This window comes from Sminthopsis crassicaudata, chromosome 3, assembly GCF_048593235.1.
Source record: "Sminthopsis crassicaudata isolate SCR6 chromosome 3, ASM4859323v1, whole genome shotgun sequence".
Classification (NCBI taxonomy): Eukaryota; Metazoa; Chordata; class Mammalia; order Dasyuromorphia; family Dasyuridae; genus Sminthopsis; species Sminthopsis crassicaudata.
Window position 1 is genome coordinate 56,588,759 of NC_133619.1, and position 26,673 is coordinate 56,615,431.

Sequence of the window (26,673 nt, forward strand, 5' to 3'; positions counted from 1 at the left end):
ATATAGGAATAAATTGACTTTTCCTTAAAATGATAAGCAGCATCTTTTTAAAATCATCAGAAAGCATCATATGTAACAGAGACACACTAGAACCATTGCCAATAAGATCAGTAAGGCTGCCCACCATCGCCATTACTATTCAATATTGTATTAAAATGTTTACTTTGGTCTTAAGAGAAGAAAAAAAGAGATTAAAGGAATTAGAGTAGGTCATGAAGAAACCAAATTATCACTCTTTGCAGATGATATGATGGTATACTTAGATAATCCTAGAGAATCAACTAAAATTTTTCTAGAAACAATTCACAACTTTAGCAAAATTGCAGGATACAAAATAAAACCACATAAATTATTAGCATTTTTATATATTACCAATAAAATCCAATAGCAAGAGATGATACAAAAAGAAATTCCATTCAAAATAACTGTCAATAGCATAAAATATTTGGGAATCTATCTGCCAGAGAAAGTCAAGAATTATACAAACACAACTACAAAACAATTTTCACACAAATAAAATCTAATCAATTGGAAATATATCAAGTGCTCATGGGTAGCGAGCAAATATAATAAAAATGGCAATACTACCTAATTTAATCTACTTATTTAGTGCCATACCAATCAAACTCCAAAGAAATTATTTTACAGATCTAGAAAAAATAGCAGCCAAATTGATCTGAAGAACAATGAAGGTGGCCTAGCTGCCAGATTTAAAACTATATTATAAAGCAACAGTCATCAAAACCATTTGGTAATGGCTAAGAAATAGAGTAGTCAATCAATGGAATAGGTTAGGATCACAGGATAAAATAGGCAATAACTATTGAAATCTAGTGTTTGACAAATCCAAAGATCACAGCTTTTGGGATAAGAACTCACTATTTGACAAAAACTGCTGGGAAAATTGGAAACTAGTATAGAAGAAATTAAGGCTTGACCTACACCTAACACCACATACCAAGATAAGCTCTAAATGGGTTCATGATTTAGACATAAAAAGTGATATTATAAGCAAATTAGGGGAACATAGGATAGTTACCTCTCATATCTGTGGAGAAGGAAGGAATTTATGTCCAAAAAAGAACTTGAATCCATAATTGAACACTAGATAGGTAATTTTGATTATATCAAATTAAAAGGTTTCTGTACAAACTAAACTAATACAGACAAGATCAGAAGGGAAGCAATAAATTGGGAAATCATTTTTACATTTAAGGGTTCTGATAAAGGATTCATTTCCAAAATATATAGAGAATTGACTCAAATTCATAAGAATCCAAGCCATTCTTCAATTGATAAATGGGCAAAAGCTATGAACAGACAATTTTCAGATGAAGAAATTAAAACTATTTCTAATCATATGAGAAGGTACTAAATTGCTATTAATCAGAAAACTACAAATTAAGACAACTCTGAGATACCACTACACACCTCTCAAATTGTCTAAGATGATAGGAAAAGACAAGGATGAATGCTGCAGGAGATGTGGGAAAACTGGGACACTAATATATTATTGGTGGAACTGTGAATGGATCCAGTCATTCTAGAGAGCAATTTAGAACTATGTTCAAAAAGTTCTCAAACTGTGCATACCCTTTGACCCAGCAGTGTTTCTATTCGGCCTGTATCCCAAAGAGATCTTAAAGGAAGGAAAGGAACCCACATGCACAAAAAAGTTTGTGGCAGCCCTTTTCATAATGGCAAGAAACTGGAAATTGAGTGGATGCCCATCAGTTGGAGAATGGCTGAATAAGTTATGGTATATGAATGTTATGGAATGTTATTGTTTTATAAGAAATGATCAGAAAGATAATTTTAGAAAGTTCTGGAGAGACTTACATGAACTGATGCTAAGTGAAATGAGAAGAACCAGGAAATCATTGTACACTATAACATCAATATTATACAATGATCAATTCTGATGAATATGACTCTTTCCAACAACGAGATGATTGATGCCATTTCCAATGATCTTTTGAGGAAGAAACCATTTATACCCAGAGAGAGGAACTGAATATGGATCACAATATAACATTCTCACTCTTTTTGTTATTTTTCACTTGCATTTGTTTTCTTCCTCATTTATTTTCTTTTTTTATCTCATTGCTCTTGTGCAGCAAAAGAATTGTATAAATATGTTTATACATATTAGATTTAACATATATTTTAACATATTTAACATATTGAATTGCTTGTCCTTTAGGAGAGAAGATGGGGAAAAAAGAAGAAAATCTGAAACAAGGCTATGCAAGGGTCAATGTTGTCAAATTACCCTTGCATATGTTTTGAAAATAAAAAGCTTTAGAAAATAAGCTCAGTTTAGGAAAAGCTTTTAATAATCCAGGGAGATGATTTTATAGTTGATCTTAGAGATAGGAAGGACCCCCTCTTGAATGGGGGTAAAGAGTCAGATCTATACTTTAGGAGAATCACTTTAATAGGTGAATGGATGAATGGAGGATGACCTTGAATGAGAATAGCCTAGAGTCAGGGAGACAAATCAAAAACCTACTGTAATCATCTAGGCATGAAAGGATGAAGGCCTGTGCCACTGATAGCAATGTTAGAAAAGATAAAGGGGCATAAATGGGAGATGTTGCTAAAGTAGAAATGACAGGACTTAACAATTTATTAAACATAGGGAAGGGCAAGAAAAAGTCAGGAGTTGAAGATAACATCTAGTTGAGGTTACTGAGAGGGTATTGTTTCATTTAACAATAAAAGTGATATTGAGTGGTAGAATTCAAATCTTAGTAAATGTCCATTGACCCCAAATACAGCTGCTTTTTCCACTGAAGCAGGCATTTCAGATTCCATCTCTTACATACTAATTGGCTGACCTTGGGAAAATTATTCACTCTATTAATACCATTAGCAATTCTATGATATAGATGCAGATCTACTTTGATGAAGGAATATTTCTCACTGAAAGTTCTATTCACTAAAGACATTTTCCTACAGTTAGAAAATCATAATCTTTATACTATACTTCACACTAAAGTGCTATATAAATAGCAGCAACAACAGCAATAGTAGGACAGTAGTAATAATGGAGGTGTTCACACTGAAAAGAGCACTAGATCTGGAGTCAGGAAGACTTGAGTTCAGTTCTGACCTCAAACACATACTAGTTGTGTGACCCTGTCCTAGTAATTTAACCATTTTTGCCCCACTTTCCTCATTTGTAAAAGGAGATAAACAAGGAAATGGAAAACAACTTCAGTATTGTAAGGCAATGTAAAATAATCATTGAAAGGAAAATTCAAGTAGTCTTCCAGGTTCAAGAATTCTTGCTACTTCTTTTACAAAATTCCAAAATGAGTTTTTGAGTTGAAAGAGACTTTAGAATCACACATACATACACCCCTGTCCAATACAATCTCCTTATTTTAGAAATTAGGAAATAGGTCCAGAAAGGTAAAAGGACTTGTCTATAGTCACATGTTAACTGGGAGAACCTAGATTTGAATACAGTCCTTTGTATTCAAATACTATGTTCCTTTTATTCATGAGAGGTAGCAACAACAAATTATGATCATAATATTACATTACATTAATACATTACACAATGTGCCATTACATTAATGGATGATTTTGAAAACAATTTTAAACAATATCTAGTCTCCCTTTTCAAATGTGAAGCATTTTTATAAAAATTGAATACAAAATAAGAAAAAAAATTATAAAAAAAGAAAGACAGGAAAAATTTTTAAATGTCATATTCTCAACAGAATATCAGAAAGAATTAAAAATACATAACAATAAATTTCCAGAAGCTAAGATGGCAGAGTGAAGCCAGGAAGCTACTCATGCTCTCCCAATTTCCCTCAAAAACAATTTAACCAAGCCTCTGAGCAATCTGACAAAATGAAACTATTCTCCAGTCAAAATGGATTAGAAAAACCTCAAAGAAAGTTCAGTCTCACTGGGGCAAAAACGGTGTTCAGTCTAGCTCAAATGGAGTCTGGGAAAGCCAGTGAAGGGATCTTAATCACAGAAAATAGGCAACTAAAACCCTAAGTCCTGGCTCAGTAGAGAAGCAGACCAGTGGTGCAGCTTTCAATTTCAGCTTGGAAGAAAAATTCTAGGAAACCAGAGTATTCCCTGAAAACAGCAGATAAATTTATACCCTATAAAACATAAGATACCCCTGTGCTCAAAGTTGAGGTTGAGAGCTGCACAGAAAGCTTGGGACAGTCCCCCCTTTATCCTTAGAGCAGAGCTCAACCATAAAAGTCACAAAAGAGGAAATATCAAAAGAAAATGAACAAGAAACTGAAAAGAATCTTGACCATAGAAAGATACTTGGGTGACAGGGAAAATTTGTGATTGGGACCAATTCTCCCATAAAATTGAAGAAAATAACAGAGTGAATTAAAATACAAAATCCTACAATATTTTGTTTACAAGAAACATATTTAACACAGAGAGAAAAATACAGAGTAAAGGTAAAAGGCTGGAATAAAATTTATTATACTTCAGCTAAAATAAAAAGAAACAGGGATATTAATTCTGATCTCAGATAAGGCAAAAATAAAAAGAGATCTCATTGAAAGAGATAAGGAAGGAAAGTATATCTTGTTAAAGGGTATTGTAAACAATAATAGTAAATGTATATTTATCAAGTGGCAGAGCACGCAAATTTCTAAAAAAGAAACAGATAGTAAAACTATATTAGTGGAGGACCTCAAACTTCTCTCAGAATCAGATAAACCTAAATAAAAAATAAACAAGAGAAAAATTTAGGGAGGTTAATAGGATCTAGAAAACCTAGATATGGTAGACCTCTGGAGAAAATTGAACAGAGACAGAAAGGAATACACCATTTTCTTGGCAGTACACAAAGCACCTACACAAAAATTGACTGTATTAGGGAATAAAACCCCTCACAATCAAATGCAAAAAGATAGAAATAGTAAATGCTTCCTTTTCAGTACATAATTCAATAAAAATTATATACAATGAAGGATCAAGGAAAGAGAGAGTAAAAACCAATTGGAAATTAAGTAATCTAATCCTAAAAAATGAGTAGGTAAAACAAATCACAGAAATGATCAATAATTTCATACAAGAGATGACAATAATAAAAAAACATATCAAAACCTATGGGACACAGCCAAAGAATTGCTTAGAGGAAATATTATATCACTAAATAGCTATATAAATAAAATAGAGAAAGGAGATCAACAAATTAGGCATGCAACTAAAAAAGCCAGAAACAAAAAAACAAATTTAAGCCCCTCAACTAAATACCAAAGTAGACATTCTGAAACCCAAAGGAGAGAATAATAAAATTGAAACTAAGAAAACTATTGAACAAATTAATTAAACTAAGAGTTGATTTTATGGGGAAAAAACAACATATATAAACTTTTGATTAATTTGATTAGAAAAAGGAAGGGAAAAAAGCAAATCAACAGCATCAAAAATGAAAAGAATGAACTTACCACAGATGAAAAAGAAATTAAAGCAATAATTATGAGCAATTTTGCCCAACTGTATGGCAGCAAATTAGACAATCTAGCCAAAATGGAAGAATGCTTAGAAAAATATAAATTGCCCAGATTAACAGAAGAGGAAATAAATTACTTCAATAGTATCATTTTAGAAAAAGAAATTGATCAAGACATTAATGAACTTCCTAAGGACAAATCTCCAGGAACAAATGGATATACAAGTGAATGCTACCAAAGATTTAAAGAACAATTAATTCTATACACAACTATTTGGAAAAATAAAGAAGGAGTCCTGCCAAATTCCTTCTAAGACACAAATATGGTACTGATACCTAAACCAGGAAGAGCCAAAGCAGAGAAAGAAAATTACAGACTAATCTTCCTAAAGAGCATTGATGTAAAAATTTTAAATAAAATATTAGCAAAGAGATTCTAGCAATTTACCAACAGGTTAATATATTATGACCAAGTGGAATTTATACCAAGAATGCAGAGCTGGCTCAAAATTAGGAAAACTATTACCATAATTGAACATACCAACAAGAAAACCAATAGAAATCCTATGAAAATTTCAATAAACACAGAAAAAGCTTTTGACAAAATATAGCACCTATTCCTGTTAAAAACACTAGAGAGCAGAGGGATAAAGGGAGATTTCCTTAAAATAATAAGTTGTATCTATCTAAAACTTTATTTGTAATGGAGAGAAACTGAAGGAACTATTATTAAACAATGTATAGAAATTTTGGCTTAAAATAAGAAAAGAAAAAGAAATTAAAGGAATTAGAATAGGCAACGAGGAAATAACTGTCACTCTGCAGATGATATGATGTTATACTTAGAAAATAATTTAAAAACCTACTGCAAATAATTAACAGCTTTAGTAAAGTTGCAGAATATAAAATAAACCCACACAAATCAGTTTTTCTATATATTACTGACAAAGTCCATCATCAAGACAGAAGAGAAATTTCATTTAAAATTACTGTAGGCAAAATAAAATACTTGGGGGTATACCTTCCCAGACAAACTCAAGAAATACATAAACATAATTACAAAACATTTCTCACACAGATTAAGTCAGATCTAAACAATTGAAAATATATCGATTGTTCATGGCTAGACCAAGCTATTATAATAAAAATGACAATTCTACCTAAATTGGCTTACTTGTTCAATGTCATACCAATCAGACTGACAAAACATTATTTTATAGAACTATTAAAGTAATTACAAAATTCATCTGGAATAACAAAAGGTCAGGAATATCAAGGAAATTAATTTTAAAAATACAAAGAATGTTGGCTTAGCAATACCAGACCTAAAACAGTATTATAAATCACAGTCATCAAAACCATTTGGTACTCACTAAGAAATAGAATGATGGATGAGTGAAATAGATTGGATACACACCACACAATAATCAAGGCCTATAGTAGCCTAGTATTTGATAAACCTCCAAACTCTAGTTTCTAGGATAAGAACTCATTATCACAAGACTTGCTGGGAGAACAAGAAAATAATGTCAGAAACTTGGCATAGACTTACATCTTACATCTTACATACCAAAATAAAATCAAAATGGGTACATAATTTGGACATAAAGGATGATATGCCATTATGCATATAAAGTGAATGCTACCAAAGATTTAAAGAACAATTAATTCTATACTATGTAAACTATTTGGAAAAATAGATAAAGAAGGAGTCCTGCCAAATTCCTTCTAAGACACAAATATGGTACTGATACCTAAACCAGGAAGCAAATTAGGAGAGCAAGGGATAATTTATCTATTAGATCTTTGGAGAAGGGAGGAATTTATAACCAAAGAAGAGCTAGAGAACATTATAAAAGGCAAAATGGACAACTTTGATTACATTAAATTAAAGTTTTTGTATAAACAGGACCAACAGAAACAAGATTAAAAAGTACAAAGGTGAGAAAATATTTGTATAGCCAGTGCTTGTGATAATGGTTTCATTTCTAAAATATATAAAGGAACTGTGTCAAATTTATAAGAACACAACTCATTCCCCACTTGACAAATGATCAAATTTTTTAACAGACAATTTTCAAATGATGAAATTAAAGCCATATTCTATAGCAATGGTCCTCAAACTTTTTAAAAAAGGGGGCCAGTTCACTGTCCCTCAGATTGTGGGAGGGCCAGACTATAGTAAAAACAAAAACTCACATTCTGTCTCCATCCCTCAGCCCATTTGCCATAACCCAGTGGGCTGCATCTGACCCACAGGCTGTAGTTTGAGAACCCCTGTGTCATATAAAAAAAATTCTAAATCACTATTGATTAGAGAAATGCAAATTAAAATATCTCTGAGGTACCACCTCACACTTCTCAAACCAGATAAGATGACAGGAAAAGATAATGATAAATGTTGGAGGGGATGTGGGAAAATTGGGACACATACATTGTTGGTGGAATTGTGTAATTATCCAACCATTCTGTAGAACAATTTGGAACTATGCCCAAAGGCTATAAAATGTTCATTCCCATTGACCCAGCAATGGTACTACTAGGTCTGTAGTCCAAGGAAATCATAAAGGAGGGAAAAGGATGCACGTGTGCAAAAATGTTTGTAGCAACTTTGTGTGTGTGTGTGTGTGGTAGCAAAGAAATGGAAAAGGAGTAGATGTCCATCAATTGGGGAATGGGTAAATAAGTCATAGAATATAAAGGTAATGGAATATTATTGTTATATAAAAATGATGAACAAGATTATTTTCTAAAAGACTGGAAAGATTTATATTATGTGATGTTGAGTGAAACAAGCAGAACTGGGAATACATTGTATACAATAATAGCAAGAAAGCCCAATGATCAACTATAAAAGACTTGATTCTCCTCAGTAGCTCAGTAATCTGACTTTAAATCTAGACTTTAGATAGAAAATGTCTTCTGCATCCAGAAAAAGAACTATGGAGATTGAATGTAAATCAGTACATGCTATGTTCACATACATGCATATACTAACACATATATACATATTTACCCATATGTAAAAATTCATCTAAAATTATATTAATTTGGCTAACATACAAAATAAATCTCTCTTGATTATTGACTTTGTCAAAGTCAATAATAACTAGCCTTTTTTTCCTAATAAACATTACTCCTGATCCTTGTTGTAGTGTTTGAATATATCTCTTATTTTCTCCCCACAATCTCTGCCACACAACTGAGCCTGGCATTCCTAATCAGCAGAAGTTCCCTCTGTTTGCCCAGACTCAAACCCCTGACTTCTCACAAAGTCTGGGAAGTGAATGTTCTTGTGGTTCAAGATGGGGCTTCCTCCAAACCCAATTAGGCCTAGGCTTCATTGCTTGCTGTTTTTGTGGAGCTAGCCTGGATGCATTTGCACTTCACATTGATTAATCACTGTTTGGGATCTTTCTTTGGGTCTTTTTTCCCATTTGTGCCAGGAGGACCCTCTGGGCAGAAACCCAAGTCGTTTTTGTTTTTCACAGGTCTATGTTCACCCAGAGGTACAAATTTGTTCCGTTTGTGGGGGAAATCTGGATGGAGAGCTTGAAATTTACCAACATACTCCACCATCTTCCAAGAATCCTCCCTAAAACACATATTGACTCACTGTTCACATCTAAAAAAAATCTACAGGAAACTTCAGCTGCACTTACTGAGCTATTTCCTAACTGACCCAAAATAAACTAGTTTGATTTTGCCTTGAATATATGGAAATTCACAAGCCAAAACTGAATACAACCCTACTGATAATGAAAATAATCACAGTAGAAGAAAATCATTTGTTCTGGCTTCTTTTTCCTCATTGTTCTTGCTATTCTCCTCCTCCTCCTTGCCCTCCTCCTCCTCCTCCTTGTTTTCTTCCTCCTACTCTTCTTTCTCCTTCTTCTTCCATGCTTGAGCCAAAACTATAGACTAAAAGCCAATAAAGATATTTCTCTGATTTTACCCATCTTGTAATTGGGCACTGAATCATCTAATATCAAGGCAGCATTTTAAACTCAGGAAGTATTTCATGAGTATTCACAGTTTTCCTATAGTAGAAACATAGAAAAATATATCCTATCCTGCTATTGTTATGCAGAAGTCATTGGTAAAACTTATTCACTAGATTAAAAAAAAGAGAGAGAGAGATTAAGAGGTTTGAGGACTATTCCTGGCTTTATTTGTATATATGTACAAATATTGCACATATTTGTTAGTATGCAAATACATATTTATATGTATTTATTTGGGAAAAGGGATATTATAATTTGATCTATCTGATATTTTCAATGTAGGTACTCCCTTTAAAGCCATCACTAAGGCAAAGTAACCAAAATTTTGTCCCAGGAAGCTGAATTTTTACATCTAGGGATATTAGGTAGTAGACATAGAGTCAGGAAGACCTTAGTTCAAATCCAGTCTTTGACACTTACTATCTATATGATCCTGGCAAGTAATTTAACTCTGATTGCTTCACTTTCCTGATCTATAAACTGAGCTGGAGAATGAAATGGCAAACCACTTCAGTATCAAAATGGAGTTAAAAAGAATTGAACACAACTGAAAATGGCTAAACAACAGTATTCCTCTTTTTATGGCAAAGAAGCAACTGAACTTAGCACTAAGATGACAGGAATAATTTGATTAATATCAAGTGCTACAACTGTCTTTTTGGTGTGGGCACATTCATTGTGATTTCTTTCATGCAATTAACACCAACTACCCACTCATCCAATGGCCTCCTCAACCAAAGACTTGAAGTATCTTAGGGTTTTTATCTCCAGCCCAATTTAATTGCTTTAAGTATCAAATTTTCTAATCACTATTCTGGTTATCTGTAATGGTAGAGATCACATGTTCTCTTACTTTGTATTTTTCTCATGTCCTTCCAACTATTATTCTCCATTGAAAATGTAACAAAAACATGGTAGACTTTCCTTTTGGTCTTTTATCCAAAGCAGTGACCGGTTCACTTGATCATTCATCTCCTAAATGTTATTTTTATGCCACTTCTTGGACTAAAGTTCATTGTTACTAATATATCTTTAAGTTGATTGTACACAATTGATTCACTGAAGATTGTGGTGGTATTTGTCTTATATGCCTCATGATTTAGCATTCCTGAAAAAATATATTTATTTCTAAGATGTTGATTTTTCCAAGGGGAAAAAGTTGGGCTTGCTAATTATGATGATGATAGTGGTGATGGTAGTGGTGGTGGTACTTTACAAATAATTTTGCACTTTTTCCTCATAAAATCTTTCAAGGTAGATGTTATTGCTATCCTCATTTTATAGATATGGAAACTGAGGTAGACAAAAATTAATGACTTGATCATGTTGCAAAACTAGTGAGTGCTTAAAGTCAGATTTCGACTTGGACCTTGCTGACTCTGGTAAAATGCTCTATCCACAGCACTAATTAATATCATTGAGTTATCTTAATGAAAGCATAAAAAGTTTCTAAATTCAATCCAAATCATTATTTTTCTGTTGAGCTGTGATTCGAACTAATTGTCAACTGTAGTAGCTAAGCAAGGTATAAAATGTATTGATGGACTTACTCAACAAACTGTTTATATTACCTCTCATAATCTGGTAAATAAGCATTCTTTATCCATTTAATCTTATGGAGTTTTTTTTTTCCTTGTGTGGATTGTTATAAGGATGAATAAATGTTCTTACTATTCAGTAAGCCCTGTATTATTTTAGAGGAATATGCAATAAACAAAATATAATCTGTAAATAGCATATTATGTACAGGCAATTTCTCTTCTCTCTGAATTCTGAACAGGACATCCTCCTCCCATTCCATATGTACTTTTTCCTGTATGAGCAATATAGAATGTTAGAGTTGGGGTCATGCTGATAAATGTTTAACAGCCTTCTAAAAATGTACACACAATTTTAATGTATTCACAACACACTTTTATATTTAACTTGTATTTTTAACACTTTTGAAAGTTTACACAATCCACGAAACAATAAATTCAAGCTCTGATTTGTCCAATGTGGCAATTTCTGTGGTATAAATGCTCAAGCATAAAATTTAAGAATTGATTTTTGTAAGCCAGTTTGAACTAGCTTTTATATACTCCTGGTTAGAGACCAAATGTGTTTGTTTTCAATGATAATTATTGCTACAGCAACATTACCAAATATATTCCATTTTGTACCTATTTGCTGCCTTCTCAGTCTTACCTATACATGGGTTGATATTGTATGGGACAAAATCAGAGACTCTCAAGATAGAAAAGGAAAAAGTATTTATCAGTCATTCCATGGGATTCAAAGCAGCATGCATTTTAGTCTCTTTGGTCCCACTGGTTAAAGATAATCTAGTCAGAAATCCAAGTTAAGAAAGCTCCTGAGACCATCCACTATGGAAATTCTAGTCATGTCCCTGAGGTTAAATTTGCCCTATAAAATCGACTTATGGGCCACCCCATAGCTGCTAACTTCCTTTGGGTCAACTCATCGACCCACTTCTCCTTATAGCTAACTAACTCTTTTAGGGTGCTAAGTCCTTTTCAGGATTTAACCAGCCTGCTAAAGGCATGCCCCTACCTCATAGGGGTACTCCCTATCTACTGGGAAATAAGTTCCCTTGAGGAACTTTCATATGCTCCCCCAACTATTTCATTTTTACCATTCCTGGTGAATATTATATCCCTTCATTTTATCTGTAACCTATTCCCCCAAATAAATCTACCCTTGTGCCAAAGAGAATGGCCATTATGAATTATTCACATGACTAAATCCAAGCTTTTGATACCTGCCATTATTTGGTGACAGATCCCATACCAAAGATCACAAATGTGAGAACCAGGTCTAGAATAAGACATGGGTCAATTTTCTGATGTCTTTGGCAATTTCCTTCACACAGCAAAAATTTAATTTCCCACAAACTCTCCCTTCTTCAGCCAACAAATAGTCCAATAGTAATCTTCTAGAGTACTCCTTTCTAATCTAAGTGTCCTGATCTGCTATCAAATCCAGTACTTTTCTCATCTGGTTTGTAATTAATTACTTTGACCACAGAGGCTGGAGTCTACTGAACCTATTCAGCATACATATTAGGGTTCTGTACTCCCACATCCCATATATCATCCCAGCCATTTGTATCCCTAATAATTAGAGTTGATAATTCTTCACCAAGAAAAATTTTCTTATCAGGAAGGTCAGCAACAGCAGAAAATGTTGAAAGAAAGAGACAGGCATGTGCATCTAGCAATAGATAGATGACCAAGCCAAATACTCACCTACTTATTTAGAATATAATGACTTCATATTTTCAGATAGGAAACTACAACATCTTACATATTTGAACTGTTTCTCATAGCTTCTACTGAACACTTACACTGATTATAGAAATTTGTTTTAAAAGGAAAAAGCTGGGACATGATTATGATAGCATTAAAACCTGTCCTTCAGGCCTCAGCCTGTGAGCACATACATGACAGAATAAAGCATCATTAGCTAATTGTATGTATAATAATTCCACTTTATAGCCAGACTCAGGAATAATCAAGTGGGTTTTTAGTTCAAAGGAATACCGCTGGGAAACTGAGTCAGAAGGATGTCACCTTAAATGGAGACCAAGGCTGTCCTCCCAATTCGTGCCCACATACTAATGTTTACCTGTAACAATTCAGGATTACATTCCTCTGAGTAACTTGTGGTATGTTACTTTCAGATGGTGGATTACTGGCTTGATAATCCATCAGACAGTCATATCTGAATTCAAAACTCCAAATAAAATCAGCTAGAGTCCCAAGAGATTTTATCTCAAATAGTCTCATTAATCAAAGGTTCCACTTACCCCTCTTAAAGCAGCAGAGCTCAGGGCAAAGCTTCCACCCTTCCTATCAAATGGGCCACCATATCTCTTCCCCACTGATGTCATTTCACTAAAACCTAATGTGAATATTTTGAAGCCAAGATCCTTCCCTCTGGAAAGACACTTCCTCAATATCTTCTTATTTATCTTTAGACATTACACACACATTTTAGATACAATTTGTTTATATGTCCCTATGTGGCAATTTTTCTTACTTTTACTTCTTTATTAAAGGATAAAAAGCAAGACAAACCTTAATATTCAAAATATAGGTAATATCTAAATAACTTTAGACCATATTTCACAAAATTTATATCACATATCAAACAGGGCTGAAAAAATGTTAAAGCACATCTCATACAATTTTTTTTAACTTCAAATTAAATACAGATTGAAACTTCTAGAAGCAATAATTCAATATTAATGCACACATATTTCTAAAATATTACACCATAATAAACAAGTTCACAATTTTAGCACACATTAATGATGTCAAGATATAGTCTTGGGTATCATCAATATAGAGGCAGTGAATTGTCCACAATCACATGGGTGATAAGCAACAGGTACAGTACTAAGTAAATGCAATTTAAATTTAAATTAAAGAGGGACAACTCTTTTGACACATAAACAAACTTCCTTAGAGGATAATGAAAAAACACACAAAAACATTGTAGGCCTAAAAGCAGCCACCAATTAAGAAAGTGTTAAAGGTCAAACTCAATTTTCTCTTTGGGGACAGTATTTTTTCCCTATCCCGGGCCTTCAGATTAGAGAAGTGAGGAAAATAAAGTACTCCAGAAGAGAGAACAGCAAGGGATATGGAAGATGGTACTTTTAACAAGCTAAATGCATCCCCCCCTCAGTACTTAAGAATGTTATATGCTTCTCTCAATTTATACCCCAAGGGTTTCATTAATTCAAATTATATATATAGTCATCTTGTTTCTATAGACACTAAATTCACACAGACCCAGTGTCATTTCTATTGCTCTTTCCTAAATTCTCCAGATGTTCTTATGTTTTTATTCCCCTACTCTTGCAAACATACTTTTTCTAAAGGCAGCCAAAAACAATTGAAGTCTCTTTTGATGTTCCATAGCACTATAATTTCCTACCTAATTTCCTATCGTTGTTTTTCTATTACAGTACTTTCTTTACTTTGATCTTTTTTTCTGATTCTGTTTGGGTTATTTTCAAGTTGAATCACTGATATATTTTACAGCTAAATATCAGGCCTAAATATCCATATTTCTTAGCTTGTTGAAGGCTTCTCAGTTATTTTCATATTCATTTTTTAACACTTCAATCTAACATCATCTGCTAATGATACCTATTCATTCCATTTCTCTTTTACTTGTTTTACAAAGATATCAAAACTAGCTCTTGCTCTTCAACCTTCTCTTAATTATCTTGTCTTCATCATTAATCAGCCTTTTTCAATCAGGTTAATATATTCATTTTTTCTAGTAAATAAATGAATGAATGGATAGATGATAAGTATAGAACATTCCAACCAATGAATTCAATTCAATTTTATGGGTTTTTTTGGCATATATAATATACCATGGCCCCATCATTGGAATTCAATAGCTTGATACAGCAAAGGGGAGGGTGGGGAATGACATGACTTGAGGATCTTAATAAGACATTTGAAAGTAATCCAAGAGAAAAAGAAGAAAGAAGTAAAGGGTTGTTTAAGGATTTGTGACTTCACTAGTTTAATCTTCTTCTGAAACATATCACAGCACTTCCTTTCCATGCCTTAGTGGGCTTTATTTATGAATTTCTTTGAACAAAAAACTCATAATCCTGTGGTTGGCCTTGAAATGAGGTTTTCTCTTTTTTTAATTTTTATCTATCTTGTTTTTAATTTATAGAATAAAACAAACATTTCTATAAGATATATGTATTTTAAAAGTATGATTGCACATGATACTGAACTTTTAATGTACAACTTGCTATTCTTTTTAAATATATAATAAATATGTTTATATATTTAATAAATATAATAAAGTTATCCTATAAATTTCTTCTTTTCCCTTTGTTTCTCATCTCCCTCCCACCCTGCCTAATCCTAAATATGGCTACCATTAGACACAAACCAACTTAGATTGATCCTAAACAACAGATTTAGCACAGTCCACTTTCAGCCTAATATGATCTGCCAGTGCTTTTATTCTTCTGGGTTATTCTTTTAGAATCTAATGTTTCATTCATCTCTTGATGAAGGATCAGAATAATAACTGGATCAAGTAAATAAAAAAGATTGCTCCATGCTCCATGCTATTGTCACTCTTTTAAGTACACAGTGACCTCTCAGTTGCCTTTGCTATCTTTACATAGAGCCAGTAGAGGCAGTATGTCCTAATAAGTGGAGGGTTGATTCATATCATGGGACACTCATTGGATTTCTCAAAACCCCAGGAAGCTTTCTAAGATTATACATTACTAAAGAGCTATCTCAGTGAAAAGAAGTTCTACACCAAATATTCTCCTACATCAACCTACCAATAAAAACATAAATCCATACTAAGGGTGATTGATTCTGTGTGTTTGTCTGTTAGGGCAATAGGGAAAGAATTGAGGAATATAACAATATGCCTGGGAAGGTAGATTCCTGATTTATAATTTATTATCTTATAATTGTTTCCATGTTTAGATTATATGTGACTTCTATCACCCTATTCCATGACTTTTTATGATTGTCCCATGGGCTAAGAATAATCTCCCCCCTCACTTCTGTCTCTTTTGAGTCTCAGATACAATTGCACCTTCTGCACAAGATCTTTCTTTCCTCTACCCACTCAGTGCCTTCTCTCTGAGATCACCTTCCATCTTCCCTGTATATATCTTGCATATGTTATATGTATATGTATACACATATATGCAATACAAATATATTATCTATGTATGTTATTCATATGTTGTCTAGTCCACTCCCCACCACTGCCTCCCTTAGAATGTGAGTTCCTAGAGGGCACGGACAGTGCTTTCTTTGTATCCCCAGTGTTTTCCACATTCCCTTGCACAAAGCAATTGTTTAACAAATACTTATTGACTGATCAACTTGTATATCACAAAACAATTGTTTGATTTAATTTTTTTAACATAAAATCTTAGAGCTAAAGTTAGAAGGGTCCCCAGAGGCTATCTAATTTATCCACTAAATTTTACAAGTAAGGAACTAGGATCATCATTAAGTGATTTGCCTGAGATCACAGAGGATATAAAAAAGGTAGGTTTTGAATCTGTTTTATGACTCTGGAGCCAATGCCCTATCAGTGCAGCATGCTGTATATCTTATGTGATGGATTTTGGTTGGATGCCCCCCACAATAGTCTGTCCACATTCATTTCCAATTATGAACAGATATGTCACATTGTTTTAGGTTTTTCCAGATAATATGTTTCTGATCTTTTCTTTCTTTACCTATATTCCCTCTAGTTTCAATTCTTCCCATGATGCTAGCTTATTTTGAAGCTGAGTTAAACAACATCAAATCAATCTTGTAATCTTGTAAATTTAGGTTTCTTTAGAAAGAAAATAACCACATTTCTGATCATAACACACAGTCTAGGGCTCAGCAATTTTCCCCTTCCTCTTAATTAAAAGTTTTTAAATCCTCTGTACAAACAAAATACTGCTACAAAAAAGCAACACCATAGACACTTTTCAGTGGCCAACCACATTTTTTTGAATAAACTGTTAATCATTAAAGATTTCAAGGATCATGGACTCATAAAGGGGATCCACTGTCTAGTCCAAAGCCTTATTTTGCAGAAGAGGAAACTAAGGTCAAGGTAGTTTAGTGATTTACCCAACTTCACATAACTGATAGAGATAAGATTTGAATCCAAGATTTCTGGCTCTAAGGTCATGCTTCTTCCTCTGGACCACACAATCTGTCACCAAACTTTAGTTTCTGGTTCAGATTTAAGAGCAGAAAATTGATAGCTGTCACTTAATCTTAGATATACCAGAGAAGCTGTTGATATACCTTGAGACTTAGCAGAAGTAGAGGTTGTAGGGTAGATATGGCCTAAGGTAGTTTTGTATTCACATACTACCTCTCACATGTGCCTATGGACAAATCATTTATAACTTGACCTCAGTTCCCTTATCTGTAAAATGGGAGTAGTACTATCCATGGTAACTGTATCACAGGATTCTTATAAAACTCAAATGTATAATATCTGTATAATACTTGGCAAATTAGATATGTACACATATAATGAAATTTAAAAACTGGCATATTAGATACATAAGACAGAGTAATAAATGATAGATGATAGACAGAGCAAGAGCGAGTGAGAGAGTGAGAGAGAGAAAGATCATGAGAGAGAGCGAGTAAGAGAGAGAACTAGAGAGAGACAGAGAAAGTGAAGAGAGTGAGAGAGAGCGAGCAAGAGAGAAAGCTAGAGAGAAGAGAGAGAGAAAGTGAATGAGAAAGCGAGCAAGGGAGTGCACAAGAGTGAGCAAGGGAGCATGCAAGAGCAAGTGAGGGAGCTAGAGAGAAAGTGAGGAGAGAAGAGAGAGAGAGAGAGAGAGAGAGAGAGAGAGAGAGAGAGAGAGAGAGAGAGAGAGAGAAAGAGAGACAGAGCAAGAGCAATCAAGAGAGACACAGAGAGAGAGCTAGAAAGAGAGAGAAAGCGAGTGAGGAGAGAGAGAGAGAGAGAGAGAGAGAGAGAGAGAGAGAGAGAGAGAGAGAGAGAGAGAAAGTGACAGAGAGAGCAAGAGAGAGTGAGTGAGAGGGCTAGAGAGAAAAAGTGAAGTGGGAGAGAGAAAGTGAGAGAAAGAGAGCAAGAGAGTGAGAGAGACAAAGCAAGAGCAAGCGAGAGAGAGAGAACGAGTGAGAGAGAGCTAGAGGCAGAGAAAAGCGAGCGAGGGAGCATAAGAGAGTGAGTGAGAGCTAGAGAGAAAGAGAGAGAAAGTGAGAGAGAGAAAGCAAGAGAGAGATCAAGAAAGTGAGAGAGACAGAGCAAGAGCTAGCGAGAGAGAGAAAGAGAGCTAGAGAGCAAGAAAGAGAGAAAGCAAATGAGGGAGCGAGGGGGGGGAGTGTGCCAGAGTGAGTGAGGGAGCTTGTGAGAGAGAGCAAGAGAGCATGTGAGAGTGAGCAAGGGAGCACGTGAGAACGAGAGAGCAAGAGAGAGCAAGAGATAGTGAGAGAGTTAAAGAGAAAGAGAGAGAGAGAAAGCAAGAGAGTGAGAGAGACAGAGCAAGAGCGAGCAAGAGAGAGAGAGAGAAAACTAGAGAGCAAGAGAGAGCAAGAGATAGTGAGAGAGAGCCAGCAAGGGAGCACATGAGAGTGAGCAAGGGAGCTAGAGAGAAAGAGAGAGAAAGTGAGAGAGAGAGAGAGAAAGTAAGAGAGATAGAGAGAGAGCAAGAGAGTGAGAGAGAGAGCAAGAGCGAGCAAGAAACAGAGAGAAAGAGAGCTAGAGAGAGAGAGAAAAAACGAGAGAGTGAGAGAGACAGAGCAAGAGCGAATGACAGAGTGAGCGAGAGAGAGCAAGAGAATGTGAGAGTGAGAGAGAGAGAGAGAGACAGAAAGAGAGCGAGAGAGAGAGAGAAAAAAAGAGAACAAGAGAGTGAGACTGAGCAAGAGGGAGCAAGAGACAGACAGATAGATAGATAGATAGATAGATAGATAGATAGATAGATAGATAGATAGATAAATGTTAACTTGAAATGTGTTTTGTTGGTATTGGAAACCACATCTACCAAGCAGTCAGCTCCTGCCTTGCAACTTAAATTCTCAAAGAATTTCTTAGTGTTAAGAAGTTAAGCCCCCTGATTAGTATGTATCATAGACAGAATTTGAACCCAGTTTCCTGCTGAAGACAGCCCTCTCTTCGTTGTTCTATTAGTTATTAGTAGTTCCTTTTAAGAATATGAAAAGTTGGAAGAGTAAGATTTGCACTGTGATCTATTTTATTTCTTCACAATGATAAATCACTGTCCTGTCCTGCAGGAATCTCTTGCATTGAAAGTTATTACTACAAAAGATGAACAACATTATACCTGAAAATAAACATTTCCTAGAGTGACTCCGTTATGGAATATCAATCAAAGGTTCCAGCTGGTCACTCCACAAAGAGATTTGGAGAAGGCTTCATTAGCTCTTTTGTATGGTTTTGCAAAAGGCTAATCACTATTCTGAATGCTTTTGACTTGCCTCTATACCATGTGTGTATGCAAGCTTAATATAGGCGCATATATAGTTCATTATACAAAACACAGCTGTAAGATTATTGTTTACAATTATAGTAAAGAATAAAGCACAATGCAGCAGCCTGGATACCAATAATAACTGATGGAAGCTGATTGAGATGTCTTTTCCCCTTCACAGTTCCAAACACAACTCCAAAAAAGGAGGTCATTGGACAGCACTAGAGGAATTGAATTAGTTCTGCTAATAATTAGATCTGCTAATACATTTTCAATCAGATTTGTCTTCTGCACTCTCTTTATTAATTACAATGGATATTGAATGATTTTTCCTCCCTTTCTATTATTAATCTTGTAGAGGTATCAGGGTATGAAGAATAGGGTCAGTGACTGGGATTCACATCCCTTCTCCAGCATCTACTGGCCGTGTGATGCTGGGCAAGTCTATCACCTTCTCAGTGTGCCCAGAAAATGCTCTAAAACCTAACTTTGCATAGATGTTGCTAATAAGCATTGGTAGAGTTTGATTATGGAGAATTTTGTTAATAATGAAATCAGAGATTTTTACTGTTAGCAACTTAACAAAAATTGTACATTTTGCAATTTCATCAAAGTGCAATTGCAATTTCATCTTCCCAGTGTGGAAACTCCCTCCACTTGTGAAAAACAGAAACTCATCTATAATTTCTACAATTTGAAAATTGCCTCAGGTCACATAACCCGTATATAGACAAACCTTCAGGACTCCAGTCAAGCCTTTTAAATCACCAAAGGCTCTTTCTTGGATCCTTTCATCTTTTCTCTCTAGAGTCTCTCACTTAGTGATCTCATCAGCTCTTAATGACTGTCTCTATGCATATGAATTCCATATTTATACACATAGTGGTAGTCTCTCCCCTTAGCTCTAGTGCCTATTTGACTTTTCAAATTGGATTCTAGGAATATGTCAGATTCAACACATCAAAACAGAATTCTTCCAAAACCATACATCTTCTGAATTTCCTATTTCTGTGCAAGATGTAACCATTTGTTTCAACATTAACCTCAAATGTTACATTTTTCCAAGTCCTTCCCTCCTCTCCTCCCAAAGTTACCTAGTATGAGTACAAATTGTATCCCATATTAGAACATAAGCTTTTTAAAGGTAAATACTGTTTTGATTTTTATTTTGAAACCCCAAGACATTGCCTGGGATAAGATATGTAAATATGTATAATACATAAATATGAATTTGTTACATAATAACTTAAATTAATGTCGAATAATTTTATGACATAGCATGCTTCCTTCATGTAAAATGCAGTAGCGGAAAAATCCCTTTATGAGATGTTGTCACTTAAATTCTTTTCTTCTGCTAGCAAAGAAAAACTACAAATATTACTATTTCTATTCTCATGTTATAGTAACAAAACACTCTGACTGGGCAAAAGAATGAGAAAGTCGGCAACTTGGGACATCAAATCTTGATAGGTGTACAAATCTAGTTCAGTCACTTCATCTGTCTACCAAGCAACACCTAGGAATCATGTTTGCTTCACAAGTGGATTCACTGAAAAAAATACAATTCTTAGAACCAATCTTTTATCAGGCTGATTTAAGAGAAAGCTAGCACTCTGCTGCAACCTACTGGTAAAATGGAGAACTACAAGTATAATACCATGTTTACTTTTGGAAATGCAAATTTTTTTTTTTAAGTTGATCTTTATTATTCTAGGTGAATCAAATCAAGTGTGAACCCGAAATAGAATTCCAGAACTTCCCAGTTGGAAGGGATCTCAGAGGCCGTTTCATCTAACGTGGTTGTGCCCGACCAAGATTCTTCTCTAAAATAGCCTGGGATGTTGCCCTGGGTGCTCATCCAGCCTGCTATTAAAGGTTTGTGTTGAGGGCAGGGATTCCATAACCATCTGGGATATTCATAATTGTTAGGGATCTTTCTTCATAAGTAAAAACTTGTAGTGGGGGAAGATTAATAAAGAGAAACACATAATTAAAAGAGGGCTTCTACTGGAGGGCAGGATGTTGTTAGAAAGGATACAGTAATGGCAGAATAAGAAATCAAGAGACAGACATTCAGAAAGAGAAAAGGGGAGGAGGAGGAGAAAAAGGAATAGGAAAAGGAAGAGGAAGAGAAAGAGAAGGGGGAAAGAAGGAGGAAGAGGAGGAGGAGAAAGAAGAAGGTGATGATGATGATGATGATGATGATGATGATGATGATGATAAAGAGTAACAATTGAAAAACGGGGAAATATGCAATTAATTATGTAGCAATAAGATATATACAAGATAAATAAGAGATAATCAGCAAAGGGAAGGATGATAACCATTAAACAGGACCAGAAAAGGCTTCTTGTAGAGAAAGTAGATTTTAGTGGGGAGAAGGAAAGCAAGGGATCCAGAAGGAGGAGATGAGGGGGAAATTCAGGCATGGAGACAGCCAGAGAAAATGCCTGAGAGTGGAAAGAGGGAGTGTCTTGTGCAAGTAACAGCAAGGAGGCCAATGTCATCAAATCAAAGAATACATGGTTTGTGGGGAGTTTGGGAAGGACATAAGTGTAAAAAGATAGGAATTGCAAAGAGAATGCAAGTTAAAGAAAAATGAAAATAAAAATCATTAAGGAAACATTCAAAAATACATAGAAGCTAAAAGAAGATAGTTCAGAATGAGTTGCAGATATCAGGTGCCATTTTGTTACATTGATGCATACAATCCTTATTTGTAGGTTGAAATGTCTCCTTAACTACCCAGAACTTTTGAATTATTTTATAATTGCCCTCCCTTGCCAATTAGAAAAATCTGTGATCAATTTGATACTTCTCATTAATTTGAGCAGATCCCATAATATGATCTTTGTTTTGAGGCATCTGAGTGATTACCTCCTCATAGAATATGAGCATGTCTATTGTCCCTGGATTAATTGGAATAGGGGTTACCTGCTATTGATTGGCTGACTGAGAAACAGTCAACATCCTTGGGGTCAATAATATACCAGTCTTTTTTTTAGCTCTCTCACTCTTCTGAACTATCCTTATGCCTTTATTCTTGCTTTTGTTGCTCAGTTATGTCTGATTCTTCGTGACCCCCAATTTGAGCTTTTTGAGTATCTGAGACCAGATTTGAATTTTGGTCTTCCTGACTCTAGGGTTGCCACTCTACCCATTGTATCACCTAATATCCTAATATCAGCATGAATATTGGTGTGTGTGATAGGAAATTTCTGATTGGAGCAGAAGTAGACATGTGCTTCTATTCAAATAGAAAAAAGCACCCCTATATACAGTTTCTGCCCCATCATCAAGTATTGATGACTCTCATCAAGAGAGTCCTCTCATCATTAGGACCTCATCAAGAGGTCCTAATGAATTACATATTTTCACAGAGGTTTGAGAGGCAAGTTACCTGACCTTAGGTTCCTAGCCATCTGTTATCCTGATATCTTTCCACTTTCCTTTCTGAATACAATTAGATATCAAAGATCTGAAAGTCTTATTTCTCAAATCAAGCTAGTAACAGTCAGGGCACCAACTTTCCTATAGAAACACATGGGAGAAACAGACGAGTACATGCCCAATCAATCTGAGAAGAGTTTTCTAGTTTGGGGAGCTGAGTAAGCTCTTTATCATGCAAGAGAGAAATGAGTGATTGGTTCTCAGGCATCTGAGCAGTAAAAGGCAATCTTAGAAATTCAAACAGTAAGAACAGTGGAATCATTAACATTCTTTGGGAAGGCATTCCCTAGATGCTTCTAAATAAAGGCACATGATTAAATTTCATCAAGCTTAACTGGGAATCCACTGATCCAATTCACCCTTCCCCAATTTCATACATGGATACAAACACACACACACACAGAATTAATAAAACAATGTGTGTTATTCTAGCATTATTGACTTTATCACCTACTATAGTTATGGGCAGAAATAGAAATCAGAAAGAAACTTTTGAGGAAGTTGGAATTTTAGCTGAGTCGAGGGAAATTACGGAATCTAAGAGTCAGGGATGAGGAAGAACATTCTAGGTCAATGACAGCAAAAAGGTATTGATATGGAAGATAGAGTCATCGCACAGAGGTCAAGGCAACTGAACCAAGAGATATTTTAGAGGGAAGTAAAGTCTAAGAAAACTGGAAATATTGGAAGATGCCAGGCTATCCAAGTCTGCAATGCCAAACAGAGAATCCTAGAGGTAATAGAGAATCACCTGAGTTTATTGAGTAGTAGGGAGCTATACTTAAACCTGAGCTTTAGCCTAAGAAAATCACCTTGGTTGTTAAATGTATGGGACCTTGGAATGAGAGAGAGATTTGATCCCCCAAAGCCAAATAGAAGATCTGATCTCACTTCCATCTTAAAATCTGTGTTCCTGTAATCCTACTTTATCAGTGGAAGTCCCGGTATAAAATCTCCCTCCACTAAAACAACTTGCAACCCAACTCTAAGTAAAGTTTTAGTTACAAAAAGGTTAACTGCCTTTCCTAGGTCACTAGGTGCTAGAGACAGAATTTGAACAGAGATAATTCCATTCATCTCATTCATCTCCAAGTCAGACACTTTATCTGCCTCGGGATGCTGCTTCTCCTTTTAATTCTATATGGTAAAATACTTAGCCATGAATATGCTTTTTCTCTGCAATCTCTCATTCCATTTATCTTCTACTCTTTGACCTTGGATTTCAAAAACAGATGACAATAGGAGCCTACACCTAATAAGTTTGTGGATAAAACAGCAGGCTTGTCCTAGAACAAAATAAACAACATGGAAATTGCTTCTGTTGAGTGCTTTGGGATTCCATGGTGCCAGGGTGAGGGTGGGGGAAGATATCAAATATCTATTATTCTCTGACCTCTATAGTTTCAGGTTTAAGTAAGCTCTCATTCTTTCCTTCAGCTGAGGGAATATAGCTGTGCTCCTTGGCAGGTGTAATAATCTCCTGCCAGAAAGACTGATTTCTGGAAAGTGACCTACAAAATGCACTATATATCACAGGTTTTTGTTTTGTTTTGTTTTTTATCAGCTGATATTACTCATATCACTGTGACATCCAGACACATATAAGTATCTTCCTCCACTAACTCATAAAAGGAAGTCATCTACTCAGGAAAGAAGGAAACTAAAATCAACAAAATTACTTTCCAAGCACACAGGGGATGTAGTTGAGAGAGTCCTAGTTGGCCAGGTCAGTGCTGGTGCAGACTGACATGCCAGAAGGATCTCTTCTTTGTAATGAAACACTTTCTCTAAGAAAGGTAAATTTTGAGGTTCAAATTAAATAGGCAAGCTCAAATTTCCAGCAAGAAAACTTCACTGGCCAGGCATTGTAGCATATAACCATCATATCTGCTGCTGAGGACAGTTGAGATTGGTGGATTGCAGAAGCTTAGGAGTTCTGAGTAGCAATAATGTTTAGCTAATCAAATTTCCACACCACATAGAGTAGGGCTAAGCTGATCCTGTCTTCACTAAGAAGGGGGTAACTGGACAGCCTAAGGAGGGACCAAAAGGCTCAGGTCAGAAATAGACTAGGTAAAAGCTTCCATGCTTATCAGTAGTAGGCTCAGACCTGTGAGTGGCTGCTGCACCTCCAGACTGAAAAATGATAGGAAGGTGCAGTTTCCATAATAAAATAAAGTCACACTGGTCTCCTTTGGCAACAAAGGTTACTGAGTCTCAGCCATTAAAATGGTGTCCCACAAACTATGAACAGCTAGGTAGTAATAAAAATCACTAAGATGTTCGTGGAGATAATAAGATTGCCAATTCTTTTGAGCATCCTTTGTTTATGTTATAACAAGGGAAGATAAATTTACAGGATCATAGGTTTACATCTAGAAAATCCCATAGAGTCCATCATGTCCAATTCCCTCTTTTTACAGATGGTGAAACTGAGGCTGAGTGAGATTAAATAATTTTTCCAGGATCCCACAGCTAATGTATCTGAGGAAGGATCTAAAGCCAAGTCTTTCTGGCTACAATTCTAGAATTGTATTTACCATACTATCTAACTGTCCCATATGCCAAATACTCAATTCAATTCAATAAATATTTATTAAATGCCTACTTTGTGCCAGACACTATAAGTATTGGGAATGCAAGAAGAGGCAAAAGACAGTCCCTTTCCTCAAGAAGCTTACAATCTAATGGAAAAATTTTATTCAAATATGCATAATAACTAATATCTATAAAGTGCTATAAGATTTGCAACACGCCTTACAAAATTGTCTCATTTGATCCTCATAAGAACACTGTGAAATAGATGTTATTATCCCCATTTTATAAATATGGAAACTGAGGCTGGTAGAGATTAAATAACTTGCCCAGTGACTCACAATTGGTAAGTGATTTCCAGATCATTGGAAAAATCAGCAGAACAAAGGACACCCCTGAGTCTCTTTAGCCTTGAATCAGAAAATTCTAGTCTGCTGAAATAATTTCTTATGTAAAATAAAGAAAAGGGGATGTAATGATTCAAATGAATTCTACCAACTGTGATTCATAGCAAGAAATCATCACAATATTTCCTAATCTTGATATCTAGTACTACTCTCAGATTGCACCTTTCAAATAGCATCATCAGGACAAAATAGAGAATATGTTCAAACTAAACAAATCCAGCAAAGCATAGTGACTTATAAAAGCCATATTGAACAAGTTACCAGGGCTCAAACCCTAGATGGGAACATCTTAGACAAGATAAGCAATCTGTCTCAGCCTCAGTTTACTCATCTATAAAACAGAGATGATAATAATGCTTATACTATCCAACTCACAAAGTTGTAATGAGGAAAGCACTTTGTAAACATTTAAATGTTATATAAATATGAGATCTTATTATGTTGAGTAGCTATGCTAGTTTTCTAGCAGACTACAGAGCCCAAGTTTGGTTTGGGCATTTAAAGCGAATGACCATTTGCTTTTGCAAATGGATATAAAACGGCTTCTGCCCTGTTGCCTTTGGATAGAATTGACTAAACAATGGAGGAAGAAATTAACTCAAGTAAGACTTTTGGATATCAAGGATCCAGATGCACTATGGGTTTCTTGACTGAAATATTTCTGTGTGTCTTACTGAGAGACTGATGGGCTTAGAAGATAAAAGGAAAGGAATTGTTGTTTAGTTTCTCACCAATCTAAGCTTGGGAGATTTTGAGATTCTGTGATTTGATGATTTTGTCCCTATGATTTTGCTTAGATTCTATTGCAGAGCAAGATTTCAATTCCTGAGT

General features: G+C 35.0%; 1 long non-coding RNA gene across 1 annotated transcript in view; it reads left to right on the forward strand.

Annotated features, from left to right (window-relative positions):
- LOC141564833 (uncharacterized) overlaps positions 1–26,673 on the forward strand; it is a 65,167-nt gene that overhangs the window by 20,984 nt on the left and 17,510 nt on the right. The window contains exon 2 of the long non-coding RNA XR_012488750.1: positions 21,165–21,325. This is a non-coding gene — a long non-coding RNA (uncharacterized LOC141564833). The remainder of the gene's footprint in view (positions 1–21,164; positions 21,326–26,673) is intronic.